The sequence below is a fragment of the Sarcophilus harrisii genome, chromosome 5 (genome assembly GCF_902635505.1).
Source record: "Sarcophilus harrisii chromosome 5, mSarHar1.11, whole genome shotgun sequence".
Lineage (NCBI taxonomy): Eukaryota > Metazoa > Chordata > Mammalia > Dasyuromorphia > Dasyuridae > Sarcophilus > Sarcophilus harrisii.
The window spans coordinates 230,327,351-230,346,918 of NC_045430.1; positions in this window are offsets into that span (position 1 = coordinate 230,327,351).

Genomic DNA, 19,568 nt, shown 5'->3' on the forward strand with positions numbered 1-19,568 from the left:
CAAAGTGATTCTTATTTATAAGGTGAGAGTGATAAAGTCTAAATAGTGCATACTCTTACATTTCTTCTTATTAAATAAATTTTTTTTCACTGAAAATGGGTATATATTATAGCTCTCAGATTTGGAACTTATTTCATTTCCCATTTCTCAAAATGGGAGTAGTTAATACTAAAAGTCAGGGACCATGTTGGTGTCATGAGTTGCTGGATAATTGTGAGATGACATAGATTTTCTTCTACTAAGAAAAAATTAACTGAAAGGGTCTGGATTCCAACTATTTTAGTCTCTAGCTCAAGATGGGAAGATGGGAAGGACTAACAAGAGTGGAGTGGAAGGTAGTTGCACTTCTGGGAGTCAGGATGGTGAAATAAACAGTAAATTGCTGCAACTCCCCCATATTCACATCCAAACAATCAGAAAATAGTGCCCCCAAACAAATCCTAGAACAGCAGAACCATCAAAAAGGCAGGATAAAACAGACTTTTAGCTCAAGAAATGTGGAAGATTGACACGTGGGTAAAAGGGGAGTGTAGTCCAGAATGGGAAGCATTCCAAGAAGCAGCAGCAAGATGCTCCTCAACAAACCAGTGGAGATCCTGAGCCCCACTGTGGTGGAGTGGGCCAATACTGAGACCCACTACGTATCTCAGCATAGCCAGGGGAACTGATGGACTCCAGCTTTGAGAAACACCATGTGCTTCATTGTAGCCCTGGGCAACTGGCATCTTTCAGTGACCAGACTTTCACAAGCTTCAGCACAGCTTCAGGAAAACAGGTAGACTAACTCTATGGGTACCTAAGTAAACAGGTAGCCTCCACACCCCTGACTCTGACAGGTTTAAGCCCCAGGAAAACAGGCAGTATTCAGAGGTCAGACCTCCACTTTTTCCAATATATTTCTGAGGAAATGCAGAAACATCCTACCAGCCTCAGCACATGCTAGAAACCATTACTACAACCTCAGCTCAGCAGCAGGTAAGCTGCCAGATCCCTATAGCCTCCACAGGCTCCAGCCACCCCTGTCCCAATCCCTCAGCATAGCACCAGACATGAGGGATCTTTGTGGGCTTCAGGGCAACCCTTGCACAAAAAACCTGAGACAGGGCCCATTTCATCCTGGAAGCAAAGTTCAAATTTAAAAGAAAAGGAAAAGGCCAAAAAAAGGTGAGCAAAAAAGAAGTTGACCATACAAAGTTATTTTGGTGACAGGAAAAACCAAGGCAGAAACTCAGAAGAGGACAACAATGTCAAATATCTATGGGCAAAACCCCAAAGAAAAATGGGAAGTGGTTTCAAGCCCAAAAATAATTCATGGAAGAACTCCAAAAGGAGCTTAAACAATCATATAAGAGAGATAGAAGAAAAATTGGGGAAAGAAATGAGTGATGGAAATGTATTATTCAAAAAAGACTCAACAGCTTGGAAAAAGAAAATAAGTGCTTAAAAAGTAGAATTAACCAAATAGAAAAGAAAACATAAAAATCAACTGAAGAAAACAACTCCCCCAAAAGTACTATTGACCAGATGGAAAAGGAAGTACCAAAGCTAACTGGGGAAAACATCTCCTAAAATTTAGAATTGAGCAAGTAGAAACTAATGACTCTTTGAAACATCAAGATCAATCAAACAAATTCAAATGAAGAAATAGAAGAAAATGTAAAATACTTCATGAGAAAAACAACTGACTTGGAAAATAGATTTGGGAGAGACAATATCAGAATCACTGGACTTCCTAAAAGCCATACTCAAAAGGAGAATCTGGACAGCATTTTTTCAAGAAATTATTAAAGAAAACTGCTCTGATATCCAGACTCCAGAAGGTACAATAGGCATTAAAGAATTCACTGATCACCTCAGGAAAGAGATCTCAAAATAAAAACTTCAAGTAACTGTAGTCAAATTATAGAACTATCAGATCAAGGAAAAAATACTGCAAGTAGCAAGAAAAAACAATTCAAATATCAGGGAGTCACAATTAGGGATACACAGGATTCAGCAGTTGGATTCAGCATTGCAACATTAAAGCATCCTAGGTTATAGAACAGGATATTCCAGAAGACAAAGGAGCTAAGACTATAACTGAGAACTACTTGTCCTATGATATTAAGCATAATACTCCAAGGAGAAAAATGGTCAGGCAATGAAATAGAATTTTAAGATCAGAAATGAACAAAAAATTTGATCTCTAATATCAAGACCCAAGAGAAATCTAAAAAGATAAAAAGTGAAAAGAAAACAAGGGATTTAATGAAGCTGAACTGTTTACGTCTCTACATGGGAAGATGATACTTAGAATTCTTTAAAACTGTGCCACTCACTAATAATAATACAGCTAGAAGGAATATGCATAGAAACAGAGTATGGATATATGATGAATTTGAGGGAGTAACATAAAAAAATAATAAAGGTGAGAAAGAGGAGTATCCCGAATGCAAAAGGAAAGAAGAGGGAGAATGGGGTAAATTATTTTACATGAAGAGGCAAGAAAGATCTATTACAATGGAGAGGAAGATGGGAAGAGTAGGAGATGGATATCTCTTAAACTTAATTAATTCAAAGAGGGAATGATCCATCAGTTGAATATAGAAATTTCTCTTACTGGAGAGAAAATTAAGAAGAGAAGAGATTAAGTAAAGATGGGAAGGAATGACAGAAAAGAGGGCAGACTGAGGGAGGTGGTAGACAGAGGCAAAAAATTGTTGAGGAGGGAAAGAATAAATGAAGAGAGATGACAAACAGGAGGAAAGATAGGATGGAGGGACATACAACTATGAATGGGATAAAATCTCCCATGAAAAGATCCTATCTATATAAAGTGAGAGTGCTGAAGTCTAAATCAGGTACATGCTTACATTATTCTTATTAAATAAATTTCTCCTCTGAAAACGGACACATTACAAAGCTCTCAAATTTGTATGTCATTTTATTTCTCATTTTTCAAAAGTCAGATTTCAGTAGATACCAACTGTGCAGTGAATCAAAAAACCAGAATCCTGCAATATGTTGTTTACAATATGAAACACAGTTGAAGCATAAAGGCACACACAGAGTAAAGGTAACGGGTTGAGGTAAAATTTATTATGCTTCAGCTGAAGTCGATAAAATTCTGATCTCAAACTAAGCAAAAGCAAAATAGACTTAATTAAAAGAAATAAGAAAGGAAACTACATCTTGCTGAAAGGTATAATAGACAGTGAAGTAATAGTAACATTAAACATATGTGCATCAAATGGCATAGTATCTGAATTATTGGTTTTGTTTTGTTTTGTTTTTTGGTTGAGTCAGAGTCAAGTAACTTGCCTAGGGTCACATAGCTAGTAAATATTAAATGTTAAGTATCTGAGGTCAGATTTGCATTCAGATCCTCTGACTTCAGGGTTGATACTCTATCCATTGCACTATCTAAATCCCTAGCATCTAAATTCTTAAAGAAGTTAATTGAGTTACAGGTTAGACCAAATTAGAGATAGCATTACAAAAAGTAAAATAATGCTATTTTGATTATATTAATTTTAAAAGCTTTTATACAAATAAAACCAATGCAAACAAAATAAAAAGGAGAGCAGAAAGCTAAAAATTTCTTTTAAAGTAAATGTTTCTGATAAAGATCCAATTTCTAAAGCATATAGAAAATATTTAAAATTATATAATATTATAAGCCATTCTCAATTGACAAATTGTCAAAGATATGAACAGGAAGTTTTTAGATGAAGAAATCAAAGCTATGTACATATGAAAAATGTTCTAAATCACTTTTGATTAAAAATGCAAATAAAACAATTTTGAAGTATCATTTCACACTTAGATTGATTAATATGACAAAAAAAGAAAATGATATATGTTGGAGAGGATGTGTGAAAATTGGGATACTAATACACTATTGGTGGAGTTGAGAATTGATCTAATTATTCTGGAGAGCAATTTTGAACTACGACCAAAAGGCAACCAAAATGTGCATACCCTTTGATCCAGCAATACCAAGAAGTCTGTATTCCAAAGAGATCATAAAAATGGAAAAAGAACTACATGTTAAAAATATTTTTATAGTAGTTCTTTCATGGTGGTGGAATATTGGAAATTGAGAGACAATCAATCGGAGAATGGCTGAGCAAGCTGCAGTACGTGCATTTTATAGAATACTATTGTGCAACAAGAAATGATGACTAGGCAGATTTCAGGAAAACCTAGAATGACTTGTGCAAACTAATGCAGAGTAAAATAAGCAGAACCAGAAAAACACTGTATACAATATAAGCAACACTGTGTTCATTTAACTGTGGATGACTTAATTCTTCTCAGCAAGACAGTGATCCAAGAGAAGTACAAAGGAAAATGCTATCCACAACCAAATAAAGAACCAATGGACTCTGAATGCAGTTGGAAGCACAATTTTTCACTTACTTTATTCTTTTTCATGTTTTTTCCTTTTGACCTGTTTCTTCTTTCATAATTATGACTAATATGGAAATAGGTTTTACATGATAGTACATTCATAACCCATATCAAATTTAAGAAAAAAAAGAAGAGAATGGAAGAAGGGAGAAAAATTTGGAACTCAAACTCTTGTAAAAACGAATGCTTAAAAATGTTTGTAGTGGCCCTTTTTGTAGTGGCCAGAACTGGAAACTGAGTGGATGCCCATCAGTTGGTGAGTGGCTGAATAAGTTATGGTATATGAATACTATGGAATATTATTGTTCTATAAAAAACAACAGGATGATTTCAGAAAGGCCTGAAGAGACTTAGATGAACTGAAGTGAGTAGAACCAGAGAACATTGTAAACAACAGCAAGATTATCCAATGATCAATTCTGATGGACATGATTCTTTACAAAAGTGAGGTGATTCAAGCCAGTTCCAATGGTCTTGTGATAAAGAGAGCCACCTCCACCCAGAGAGAGAACTGTGGGGACTGAGTGTGGATCACAACATAGTATTTTCACCTTTTTGTTGTAGTTTGCATTTTGCTTTTGATTTGACTTTTCTTCTGCAGCATTTGTGGAAATATGTATAGAAGAATTTTGTACATGTTTAACACATATTGAATTACTTGCCATTTAGGGGAGGAGGTGGAGAATAAGGAAGGGAGGAAGCAAGAATTTGGAACACAAGGTTTTGCAAAGGTGAATGTTCAAAATTATCTATGCATATGTTTTGAAAATAAAAAGTTTTAATAAAAAGGAATGCTAAAATATTCTTGACATGTAATTGGGAAAATGCTACTAAAAAGATTGAATCACAGGGCAGTTGGGATTGGTGATGGTGGGAAGGAAGACTGAAGGAGAAAAGCAATGAAAATGATGGGAAGCCAGGTTCAGTGAGAATGAGGAGTGATTCAGAATGTGACTCATTCTGTAATCTTTTTGCTAATATTTTATTTAAGATTTTAGCATCAGTATTCATTAGGGAGATTGGTCTATAATTTTCTTTCTCTGTTTTCAACCTACCTGGTTTAGGTATTAATACCATGTCTGTGTCATGAAAGGAATTTGATAGGACTCCTTCATTCCCTATTTTTCAAATAGTTTATATAGCATTGGAGTTAATTGTTCTTCAAATGTTTGGTAGAATTCACATGTAAATCCATCTGGTGTGACTCATTCTGCAAAGACAGAAGGCAATGTCTAGAAAGTTGATGGTTTAAGACAGTGCCAACACTTAGTGGTGGATAATATTTAACCATTTATTATTATAGCAATATGCTCTAGAAATTATTGAGAAATGATAATCTGAGCAGGAATTCTCCTCATATTTGAGTTATTCCTAGGTAGACAATAAAAGCTTATTTAGGATGAGTATTAATCTACTCAATCCTTTAGTTTAAATCAAATAGATAACTATATTAATTCACTAGTTCCCCAAGTGTCTTCAGAATTACAGAATCATATTATCTCCTAGTTGGAAGGAGGATTCATAGAAAATTTACTCCTGTTTGAGAGAATCATTTTGATTTCTTCATTAATTTGTATTTCATTATGATCTCATTATGAGATATGTTATGAGATATCTCATAATTTGAGATAATGTTTAATTATCTTCATTAAGTGTAATCCTGCTTTCTTTTGAAAACCTCTTGAAACGGTAGCAAATATATAGCTCTTTAAGATATGCAAAGACTTAATAAATATGATCTAATTTTAATACCCACAACAACCTTAGGAAGTAGGTGCTATGATTAACTGTTTTACAGATAAAGAAACTAAAAGTTAATTTACCCAGTCACATATCTAGTAAGCTGATGAGGTCAAATTTAAATTCAGATCTTTCTGATTCACAGTTTTATGTTCTATTTACTGTCCCATCTACCTGTCCCCAATGAGAGAGAACTCACTATGTTCCAAGACAAACCTCTGCTGGAAAATTATAATTGGTAGAAGGTTTTCTTACATTATGTCTAAATAGTCTTCTCTGTAACTTCTACTGGTTGTTCTTAGTTCAGCTCTCTGGGACCAAATAGAAGAAAGCTAATCAATGCTTCAGATACTTGAAGACATCCTTTTATATAGCAGCTAGTTGATGCGATAGACAGAGCCCTGGTCCTGGAGTTATAATAACTGGAGTTCAAATCCAGCTTCAGAAAGAAATTTACTGCTGTGTGATCTTGGATAAGTCACTTAACCACTATCTGCCTCAGTTTTCTCAACTATAAAATGATAATAATCATAACAGCAACTATCCCCCAGGGTTATTGTAAGGATCAAGTGAGATGATAGTTGTAAAACACCTAGCATTCTCTCTGACACATAATAAGTGCTTAATAAATGTTTACCTTGCCCCCTTCTCTCCCTATCTTTGATAGCTTCTCACAGAGCTCAATGTATGTAAAACTGAACAATTATACTCTAAATATGAGCTTTCTGGGTCTCCTATGTCATGGATCAGTTAGAAGGACAGGAAAGAAAGATGCACAACTGCAAGTATGGCCTCATGTATACAAACATGACTTTACTCCCAAGGATGAGTTGGGTAATGATCCCAGAAGTCTTACAATCAAAGTTGAATTTCTCTGCATTTCAAGCACTCTAAATCATCATATTGAAGTCAAGTAAAAACACTTAGGAAACTCTACAAAGATGATAATTTGCCAAGGGGTACAATCTGTGATTGACTTCTCAAATATTAATGTAGCTGTGTGATGTTATTTTTTAAATAGTATATGCAAAATGTACTCTTCCCAAATACATGCAAAGATAGCTTTTATCATTCACCTTGGAAAACCTTGTGTTCCAAGTTTTTCTTCCTCCTCCTCCTCCTCTCTGCTCCCCCAAAACAGTAAGCAATCCAATAGAGGTTAAACATGTGCTATTCTTTTAAACATATTTCAATATTTTTTATGATATACAAGAAAAATAAGATCAAAAGGAAAAAAAACACAAGAGAGAAAAAACCAAACAAACAACTTCAACAACAGCAAAGGTGAAAATACTATGCTTTTTTGACCCACATCCAGTTTCCACAATTTTCTTTCTGTATGCGGATGGCATTTTCCATCCCAAGTACATTGGAACTGCCTTGAATTGCCTCATTGTTGATAAGACTCAAGTCTATCACAGTCGATCATCACACAATCTTATTGTGTGTTCCCCTGGTTCTGCTCATTTTACTCAGCATCAGTTCACGTAAGTCCTAGTGATGTTATTTTAATATGCTATAGTGGAGAAAGGGCTAGTTTTGGGCTCAGGAAGACTTGAGCTCAACCTGTGCTTCCCACATGGATAACTCACCTAGCACTGAGTTGGATATTAAATGTTGCCCCTGGTATTTACTAACTGTACACACTTGGGTAAATCCTATAATTTCCTTGCCTTTAGTTTCCTCACCCATAAAACAAAGGCACTAGACTGGATCTTTGCTTCCTTAGTCCTCAGTTGTATGATTATGGAGACAATAAACTTAACCTCAGTGCTCTAGGCAACACTCTCTAACTTTAAATTACAGGACTACATAATGGTAGAGGAATTCTCTACAATGATGAAACCATTGGTACAGATTTTTTTAATGAGTTAAAAAATGATCAAGAACTGAAAAAAGACATTATGAGAGGAATAGTAAAATGAAGCAATCTTAAGAGGCAAACAGCTTTGCATATAAAATCTAGTTTCATAACCTAAAGTTAATGCCATTTAAGTTATGCTCATTTGATCCAAATTGGCGGTTTTATCTATGGTTTTCATTGCATACTGAAACTGGTGATGGCTTAGTAAACAAGGAAGAAGACTTTTAATTAAATAGAAGTTACAGTTCATTATTTTTGATTTTTCTGGGTCACTTTATGTGAGTAGAAATAGAATGCTTTCCAAGATTTTGTTAAAAAAATCATTTGTGCTATTTACATTATCAAAAAAAAGGCTTTTAGGTAAAGTTACTATTTTTAAAAGACTAAATAATCTTTTCTTCAATACCAGAAAGATCAAGGCCATCCAAAACAAAAAAAGGGTGAATGTCTATTTTTCTAGTAAGTGAAATTTATGGCTGCAATTTCCTTTCAGTATCTAGATTTAATGCATCTGTGATGTTGTTCCGTATAAATATAAGTAATCACTGTCAAGGAAACAAATTCTCCCTGTGCACATGTCACACAATCCGGTGTATTTTCCCAAATTAAATACATAAATATCTCAGAGGAATACAAAACAACCAGAAGTTTAAACCAATTGGAAGCAAGTTCAGAAATTAATACAGTGCAACAAGTCTCCAACAAGGTGTGCAATGTCAGGCTGGGTTGAAAAAATAATTATCTTTTTCATCCATCACAGTCATCCCTTATTGCTTGGTCTCATCTCTATGTCACAAAATGAACACTGCTTGTTTGTCACCCTTCTTCCTTACAGGAGACCAGTGTTGCAGATTCCTGAGAATGTCCTATAAAATACCTCCCCAATTTGAACAGTCTTTATTTAAGGCACAGGATCATGCCAATTTCTCCCAGAGGTAGAAATATAGCCGGCATTATCTTTCCCATTTTACAGATAGTTAAGGAGGTCCAAGGAGGATAAGCTATCAGCCAGATGACAAGTCAGAGGCAAATCTCTGATTAAACCTAGCTTTTCAAATAGCTTATCTTCTCTCTTTTTTACCTTTCTTGACTTCCTGCTTAGTATATATTCAACTCCCTCTTCATAATCTTTACCTAATTAAAAAAAAGCTCAGCATCCATATTCTTTTTCTAAACCTTGCAGATAGAGAGTGATATTAATTCTGAGTTGCTCCATAAAACTTGGAAAATTAGTATTTGGGAAAAAAAAACAGAATATTGTTCTCTGTTTAAGTTTAAAGTAGACCTGTACAAGAAAGTCTTAATTTAAAAAGAAAGAGGAATAATTCCCATAGTACTATGTTTCTTATTTACAGGTGGCACGAGCACTTTAATAAGAATCCAGGTCAAAGTACAAATAGATCTTATCCAAGATGTATATAAGAACTCAGAAAAAATATTGGATAGATAAAACATTTATGAAGTGCTTACTACATGCAAGGGACTGGGTTTATTAGATTAGGTTACATATAGAAAATCTCTTTTCTCCACTGCAGCCCTGGATGAATATTTTTTCACCACTAAAACTGGGGAACTTTAAACTGTTTGATCTAATTTGCATTTGTATGAGTGAAGAAAGAAGGTTTTCTTCCTGAATGTTAAATTGTAGAGGTTAGGAAGGTTCTATTAGAATACAGTCAAATGTCCTCATTCCCATCCTTCAAGATGCTAATGAGTTCTTGCATCTACGTTGTATATATTTTGTATATATTTACATATTGTCTTCCCCATTAGAATGTAAGCTCTTTGAGGCCATTGACTTACCCTCTCAGTCTAGGTTTATTCATTTGTAAAATGAAGTGGTCAACCCAGGTGATCTCTAATCTTCCTTTCCATTCCCAAATTCTAGGACTACTTTACCACAGGACAATTTAATTAATTTATATGGTTCATTTCTCAAGCTCATATTTTCAAGTCTATTACAAACATTCACAAAGGAAAAAAAGGTCTTTCCCTTCCCTCTCAGACTTCAATGAATCTAGAATATGCTATTATCAAATCATTTCAATTGACAGATAGACAAGTTTTTACTGACTCTTGATAGATAGATTGTTATATGGCCACAATTTTGCCCTACAGCTAAATATTAATGTAATCAACAATGGAGAGAAAAATGAATACGACATTTTGATGTTGCTGCTGGAAGTTTATACATTTTTATTTCACCGAAGGGTGACTAAATCAATTGTGTTTGCTGCCATATTTGCATGGTGGAAATAAGTGAATATAAACTGAACAGATACATATACATCTATGAAATATTAATAAACAGGTTCACGCAGATAGTCATATATACTTGTGAACCTACGTGCATGTTCTTGGTATCTAAAAGATACCAGAATGTTTCTAATGAGTTAATGCAATATAAGCTGGCTTTTCTTTCTACTTTAAAAAATATTAATTGGAATCTTTTGCTGAAGGGAAGCTCTAAGGCTACATATTTACTGCAATAACAAAATTAATTGAAAAGAAAAAATACTCTAGTTTTGCTTTTATCTACATGTTATGGTATGAAAGGTTGCCTCCTTGAAGACAACAGTCCTACTGATAAAGTCACAGAACTTTCTGTGATTTTGTCACTTGGTCAGTTGTTTTGGAATCCAAGTCTGGGTACATCTTCTGAGATCAAAATGTTATGTATCCCCTGTTTTGTTGAGTAAAAGAGGGTAAAGGTTGTGTAGGAGATACAACTCTCAACTGGATGAATTATACTCCAAGATTTCTAAAACTCCACCCATTTCTAACACTGAACTATTCTCCAAGTTACTTGAGAAGATAATTAATGAAAAGTTTTGATGGTTTCAAGAGAGATACTCTGATAGCATTTTTTTATGTTAATGGTTTACAAATTATTTTACATTTGGTGACACTGATTTCATTTTCTTCTAAGTCCTTTTCAACTTTTCTTCTGTCTTCATCATTCAATGTAAAGCATTCCCCCCAAAGTTACCAAAGATCACTTAATTTTCAAATTCTACAGCCTTCCTTAACCATTGTCATTCTTGACTGCTATGTAGCATCTGACACTATTGACATCATTTCCTGGGTATTTGCAACCTCTTTGAATCTTTGTGACATTGCTCTCAGTTCTCAGTCAGTCAACAAAGAAATATTAAGTGCCTACTATGTGCCAGGCACCATACTACAAAAAAAGGCAAAAAGAGTTTCAGCTCTCAAGGAGTTTACATTCTGAGAGGGAGGCAACGTGTAAATAATTAGATGTATACAAGATATATACAGAGTAGGTGAAAGGCAATTTGAGAGGGGCAGTCATGGGGAAAAGGAGTGAAATGAGGAAAGATATACTGTAGAAAAGCTGAATCTTGAAGAAAGCTAAGGATTCAAAAAGATGACATTTTTAGGGGGCAGAGCACTCCAGGAATGGGGGACAACCATTTCAAAGGGATGGACACCAAAAATGAAGTGCCAAATTAGAATAATTCTTCAACCTCCTTTTATGAATTTTAATTTATAGATTATATCATGCTCACTACGTTTATATTTATATTTTCAATTGAGCTTTCTTCACACTATTCTTTAAATTTTGTACTTAGTGATCTCATCAGTATCCAGTGGTTCAACTGTCATTTCTAAGTGAATAATTCCCAGATAAATATATTCCTTCCAAATCTTTCTTCTGAACTCTAATCTCTAATCACCAAATGTCTACTAAGTACCTGTTTACTTAGGTGTCTTATAGGCAACTCTAACACAACAAATCAAAAACAAAACAATATTTTCACCCTCCCACCAACCCGCCTCTACATTTTAAAAAAATTCTCCATTACTGTCAAGGTACCGCTATATTTCCATTTTTCTAATCAGTTGCCGAGTCTTATCATTGTTATTGCCATGTTTTTCATCAAGTCCCTTCTCTTTATTCACATACATACCACAATACTTCAGGTCTTTATTGCTTACCACTAGGACTACCGCAATAACTTCCTAATTGATTTCTCTCCATCTCCAAACTATAATTCACACAGTTGCCAAAGAGACTTTCCAGCAGCACAGGTCTGATATGTCACTGCCCTACTCATAAATCCAATGATTCCGGGATCAAATATAAATTTTATTGGAGATTTAATGATCTTAATTGTCTCACCCTTCCTATCTTTTCAGTCATCTAGTATTCTATTCCATAAAATTGTCAGTCTGTAGTCCAGACATATTCATCTCTGCCTCTTGAAATCCATGGCTTTCCTCAACACTCAGAAAGCTCCCTATTCTGAAAATGGTCTTTCATAGTCCTTCTAGCTACTAGTTCCATCTCCACTAAGGTTAATTTATAACTAAGTTGTAGATATTCCGTGCATACCTATGTATGTATATGTTCTCTCTCCCAATCGAATGTAAGCTCCTGGAGGACAGGGGAAGTTTTTGTTCTTCATTATGTTTTTTGGGTGTTTTGCATTCTTAGTTCCTGGTACAGTTCCTGACACATATTATATGCTTAATAAATGATTGTTAATTGATTTATTCTCTGCAAAGAACTTAAGCAACCATAAGTTATTTTTTCTCCCTGGCTTTAAGATAGATAGGGAGGTGCTCTATCTATTTATAGATAGAGAGATGTTTAGATAACAAAAAAAACTGAAGAACTCTAAACAAGGTTAGAGATTTATAGACTCCTCCATGACCTAGGAAAACATTCTTCTGGGGAATAGTAGAAGACTATATTTCTCTCTGCCTAAAGAACTGATAACTGCACAAATCATAATATATAACATTACTATGAAAATCTCTGTACAACAAAAAGATGACCAAGTCCCAGCAAATAGCTTATTTTAAATTAATCAGTATTCAATTTAAAAATCTCTTTTCACCACCATAAATATGAGTAATTTTTCCAGTGCCTCATGAAAGGATTTTGACATACATTGACCATCTATGGAATCTTTCCATCAATATTTTTGTCTTTCCTATTAGACCCTAAGGACTATGTGGACCTTCCATCTGTCATAGAATTAAATCCTTCTTTATGTGTAAGGGAAGGGACTGCTTCACTTTAGTATTTCTATTCTCAGAATTTAGTATGGTGGATGACACATACTATGGGCTTAAAAAATGCTGCTTCATTCCATTTCACAGTATGATTTTGTAAAATTTGAACCTTGAACATACTAGATACCTAATGAATTTGCTGAATTGAATTTAGGTGGCATGCCATATGAAATTCTCCTATTTAGAAAGCCAAGCAAATAAACTTATATTTTTAGGAATTTTTTTTCCTTTTTGTCTTCCCCCTCTAATCAATATCATAAGTAAAAAAAGGGGAAGGTTCATACAAGGAGGGAGATAATGGGGGTTGCTTATCCCTGAAAAACTGCTGGCAAGAGATGTTTTGCAATGGAGACTCAGAAGCCTAAGACAAGGGAAATCATAGGGGCTCCTTACTCATGAAACTTAGAATCCTAGAAATCTGAGGCAGAAAGGGACCTTAAGAATTGTGGAGTCCACCACTAAAAGAACACTAGTCAAATCAGAAGATCTGATGTTTAGTCCAAATTCTGCCACCACTTACCTGACATTCAGTAAGTCACAATCTGTAAGAAAATCAGTTTCCTCTTCTACAAAATGGGAGCAACAATACTAGAATCAGTTACCTCACTAAGTTGTTTGAAGGGAGATGCTTTGTATATTATATGATACTATGCTAATGTGAACTCTTAGTCACCTTCTAAATATTAGAGATGAGCTTAATTTACCTTGGATAAGTAAAAGAATTGAAATTATAACCTCATTTTCCCAATTTTGTATTCTTTAAATCACATATGGCCTTCATTGAATTGTACAGGTAAGGTTCATCTTGCCAGGAGGCAGAGGCTTAGACTAGAGGATTTCTGTGAAGCCCTTCCACCTCCTTCAATTCTGTAATGTATAATTTGGTTCCGGTTTTCTAATTTCTTGTAGGAAGAATGGATCCAGTGAAAGACAAACTAAGTATGTAATTTTTAGCAGAGAAGGAACAAAGAAATTTGAGAAATGCCTCATTTATTTGGGCATATTTCATCTGTGAAGCATTATACATAGAGTAAATTGCTGAGAAAAATAAAGCATACTGTACAAATGCCAAAATTATTTTAACAATTTTAATGTAAATCTTTGAAACATATGCCTTTCTTTGTTTTCTTGAACAAAGGATCCTCAACAATTATTGAAATATATAACAAAACAATTCTGTGGTTGATTCAATGTTGGGCAGTTAAAGAATTCAATACATTCTGATGTGATCCTATGCTTTCTTAGAAATCCATATGGCTTGCTCTCTCATCAGGTATTTATTCATTTTCTCTTTTCTTGCAATATTTATTCATAGATATCTTTACTCTTTAATCTAATCTGCAGACCCCTAATTTTATTAATATTTAATTAATAATAATCTGGAGACCTGTTAGTTCATAGAATTATTCCCTCATCTGAGTTTTTAATGTCTAAGACAATGAAGACAGTTGAAAGTGCTTTGTCTGTTGTGTCTAATACATATTCTGGTGAGATCTGAGAGGTCAAAAGGATTACAGAAAAGTCTAGTTGTCCCTCTCGTTGGTCATGTAACCCAGAAGTCACTTTCTACTGTCATTTCTTTTACTATAAGTGCCTTTAGATCTATGATCCTTTGATATTATAAACATTTTCCTATCCCCCTTTCTATTGGATGAAGATGATCAAATGATTCTGCCTAATTCTTTGGGTATGGTGGTATAGTAGAGTAACAGGTCTGGAGTCAGGAAGACTCATCTTCCTGAGTTCAAATATGGCCTCAGACACTACCTGTGTCACCCTGAGAAAGTTATTTAACCTTGTTTGCTCTAGTTTCCTTATATGTAAAATAAGCTGGAAAAGGAAATGGCAAATCATTCCAGTATCTTTATCAAGAAAACCTAAAATGAGAGCATGAAAAGTTGGATGCAACTAAAAAGCACTCAAAACAACAGACAATAATAACAGTAACAAAATTCTCTAGGTGGGATATTTGTGAGAATGTTGATGACAGGTTTTGTATACAGAAATTTGTTATTGTAACAAGACATCACATCAGATCCGTGTGAAAAAAGAACAGCTCAAAGATGGCTAATGAATCAGCACCTAGAATTAGAAAAGAACTTGAATTTCTAACAATAGGGGACAAAAAAAGCCAGTTCATTTCTACTGGTAGCCAGTTTAGCTGATCCAATAAGATGACTAATAAGATGACTATTATCTATGAGTTTAAATTTAGAACTGGATGGCAAAATTGATCTGAGATGACAACTAGGTTCTAGGAGGGCTTCCATGGTCCCAAGCTATGTGGTCTATAGGTATGACCAAAAGAAACAATTTTACTATCAGGAACAGAGCTGATCCAAAAGATCCAAGTAGTAAGATATGTTTTAAAGGACCAATCAGAATGTGTTTGTCTGTATGTGTGTTATGTGTAGAACAAGATACAGAGAGAAACAAAGAAAGAGAGGTTGGATAAGGAAGGGATAGACCAGCAGAAGAACTCCTTATCACTTTAAGGAATGAGAGAAAAGCCATGAGAAAGGCAGCTTGGGAAGAAGAGGTGTTTTTGGGTGGGAATTTGATGAAAATGGGCAAGAGGCTTTTTCAGACCATAGCCAGGAATCAGGATGAAAGAAAAAAAGAGTGACTCTGAGGGGGGGGGTGCAGAAAGACATTATATCCTTTTTAAACTAACATTACTTCTAATCAACTAGGGGCCATTAAATAAGATTATCAAATTCATTAATTATTGTATATTAAATAAGAGCCAACAAAGCTTTTAATAAATTTCAAAAGAAATAAGCACAAAGATCTAGCTTCATTATAGGTATCTTGTGATATCTAGATTCAAAGATCGTATTTCTATTCTATAGTCTATAACACTAAGGTTACCAGTACTTTGTCTGCTGGATAAATGAGTATTCCTATTTATTGTAGATTTTCATTTCAGAGGTCATCAACAAATCTGAATTCTATTTTTAAGAAGTCTGTCCGTTCCCACTTGTGACTTTCACAGAATTCCTAGGCACTCCAGGTTAAGTGTAGAATATAGGTAAATGAAATAGTGATCCTCCTCATACTATACTCTCACAATAGATCCCATTACTTTCTCTGAATATTCATTTATGACAACAAAAGACAATCTTAATTTTAATAAGACACACCCTCAGCTTCCTAGAGGAATACCATTGGCCCCTCAGGCAATTATTTTCTGGCTTCCAAGTTATATGAAACATCTTCTAAGTCATATTAACAGCAGAACTTATTTTAAGAGGCTGGGTCCAGATGTTCTCTAGTATTGACTTTATATGGATAAATGCCTGGTCCAGCATTCCTAATCAATCCCCCTATATGGACAAAAGTATTAATGGGTATTTATTGTAAATCATGAAACATAAAAATTTCAGAAGAGCTAAATAAAATTACAAACTCAAAAGGTAATTAAAAAGATGTACAGTGAGTGAAGAAGGCAGGACTTAGCATATTATTAACAATGACTTGTATTGGGAAGTGAAACATTTAGGCTATATTAAGAGAAGCAAGATATCTAGGATGAGGGGGATGATAATCTCACTGTCCTGTGCTCTGTTCAGATTACATTTGTAGTATTGTGTCCAGTTCTGAGTGAATTTTAGAAACACAGTAATTGGCTTTCAAGGGAAAGTGACTGGAGTGGGCTGTAAGAACATGTCATATTAAAAAAGTCTGAAGAAACTGGAGTTGTTTAACCTAAAATTGAAAGCTCAGTTGAGACATGATAGCTCTCTCAAAAATTTGAAGGATTGTCCTCTGAAAAAAGGATGAGACTGGTTTTGCTTGACCACTGAGGGAAGAAGTAGTAGCTTTGCCTGGAGTAAAGGAACTAGTTAATGACAAGTCTTAATGACAAGAACTCTTCATAATTCTGTTTACTAAAATCATGCTATGTATGTCTCCTTTAAAATGGGAGGACCCATGAATTCCTTTATAGGAAATGAGACTTTACAAATGTCTTATTAAAAGTTTACTAATCTTAGGTTAAGAACCCCTGATCTAGGGTATGGGTTGGTATTTCCACTGATTAGATTTTAGGTTTTGGTTCCCATTCTCTTTGCTCTTCCTAATCCTTACATTACTGACTGTTCTGCTTCACTGATCCAATTCTACATCAAGGATATACTGGAATAAGTATTTAATTGAATGAGATAAATGATAATAAAAGTAGAAGAATTAATCAGCATGTAATAGAGACACAACACATTTTCTTCTATTTCTATTTCCAGCCTCTCCCAAAGGTAGAAACTCCTTCTGGGCTGAAGTCTTTCTTTTTTCAGACTTAGGATCAGAAAATTAACTAAGCAATTCATTCTCTACTTAACTGCCAGTAGAAACTGAATAAAATGTATTTTTTTCACAGTTTAGGCCATCTTAATTAGACTTTCTCTTCTTCCCTCTGTTCCTCTCTCCCTCCCTCCCTCCCTTCTGACCTCTCTCTCTCTCCTTTTCTTCCCTCCTCCCTCCTCCCTCCTTTCCTTCTTCTTTTTCTTCTCTCTTCTTCTTTCCTTCTTCTTCTTTCTTTTTTTTTCTTTCCACCTTCCTCCCTCCTTCCTTCCTTCCTCTCTAAGGATGGTAGGTACTATGGTTGAATTGAGTCCTGGTAATATAATAGAAGGAGCCTTTTGTTTAGAGTTGATGGGCTAGAACTTATGCTTTTTATCTGGTGTGACTTTGGTCAAATTCCTATATGGGTTTCAGTTTCCCCATCTGTCAAAGAAGATATGATGACTTATAAAGTTCCTTCCAGCTCTAGATTGAAGACTCCATGAAACATTTCTACATTACAATTTCTCCTCAACTTGGTGACCTGCTCACTCATTGCAATGCATTACCTATGTCCATATCACTTTTGCTCACTTTGCCTCAGTCAGTCCCTACCATCTTCAGCACAGAAATGTCATATAGGTGGCATTCTCCCAAAGTTATGCCCTTAAAGCAGTCTATAACAAACTGAGGCTAGAGATTCATAGGAATTACAATGATTTGGGGAATCATTGAGTCCCTTCCCCCTGTTCCATTGTCAAACCACTATACACTCTTCCAGATAACTTGCGTGGGGAGGTCTCAGTCTAGGTGAGCAGATCACTGCTGGACATTCCATCCTCCACACTTCCCTCAATAGTAAAACTGCTATGCAAATAATGTTTGTCATCCAGAAAACAATTCCTGTCCTTCAACGTTGATAGAAAAGTTTGCGTTTATTGATAGGTATTAATTTTACAATGAGAAAAGAAAAAATTTAAGTCCTATTCATACACCTTCAAATAGCTGTCCCTTAGTGTGTAGGCCAAGCTGAAGGAAAAAGAGAAAGAAAATTGGATAATATTTAGTCCTCTAGTGCTCCTCAGCAGAAAGGCAGCTGTGTTATGAAAATGCATATTAGTAATAATAAGTAGTGGATAAGTGCTAGGTGAAAAGCTACCATATTTGTTATAATATAATAAAACAGAGGTCAATAGACTAATTGATCATAAAAGATTCCCTGGGTATTTAATTGTCCTGTCACAAAATAAATTAAAACAAAGGCATTAATAAAAGAAGGAGATGGGCTTAAATTTCACCTCCACATCCAAAAAACTTCCAAATAACTTTTTTTTTTGCCTCATCAAGTATCTCATCTATCCATTTAGCCTAGTTTTCATCAGAGAATCCAGGAATCAAAACAGGAATTAGGCCATTCTATTCAGTTGGTCAGAAAACAAGTTATAAGCAACTTGTTTGATTTCTTTGAAGAGAGATAAGAACTAACGATCCAAAAACAAATCTGTTTTTATGCCTGGAACACTTTTTAGTGTGTAAAAATAATACCATCCAAGAAGTCAGACAAGTTTTCCATTAGGATGGGGTGTTACTACCTACACGATTTTATTAGCAATTTGACAGACTTTCAGGCTGTGAGAAAAATATGAGAATGTGATCTATAAAAATTCCTGAAGTCGGTTTTATATATTGAATGAGATTTCTCCATGTGTGTAATTTTCTGCCTCCTAGATTTGGCTCCCAGGATCAAATAATCATGGCATTTCCAAAAATGACTGAAAATAATAGCTAACACAGAAGAAGAATTGGGCTTACTATTTGTGGGTTATATCAATCAGAGAGTATTAATGTTGTCTTAAATTATAACAATTAAGAGAGTGGAATTCTTCATGATTCAGTTTCCGTCTCATTCAATATAGCTACAGAACTTCGAGGGTGGTCAAATGTAATAACATGTAGAAAGTGCTTTGCAATCATTAATGTACTATTGTACTATTAAATATGTATGATTTCATGTGCTATTAAAATATGCATTGTCATTAATATTAGTCAATGAGTGAATAATATTCTTTGTTTAATGGAAATCAAAAATTGATGTGATCAAACTAAAAATCAAAGACATTCACTCAGAATAAATGAATCTTTTGTATCTGAGCTGAGACCTGAGAACTACTAATACAACTTAACTTTCTACAAAAGTTTGGATGTTATTTTTTTTTAAATAATAGCTTTTTATCTTCAAAATACACAAAGA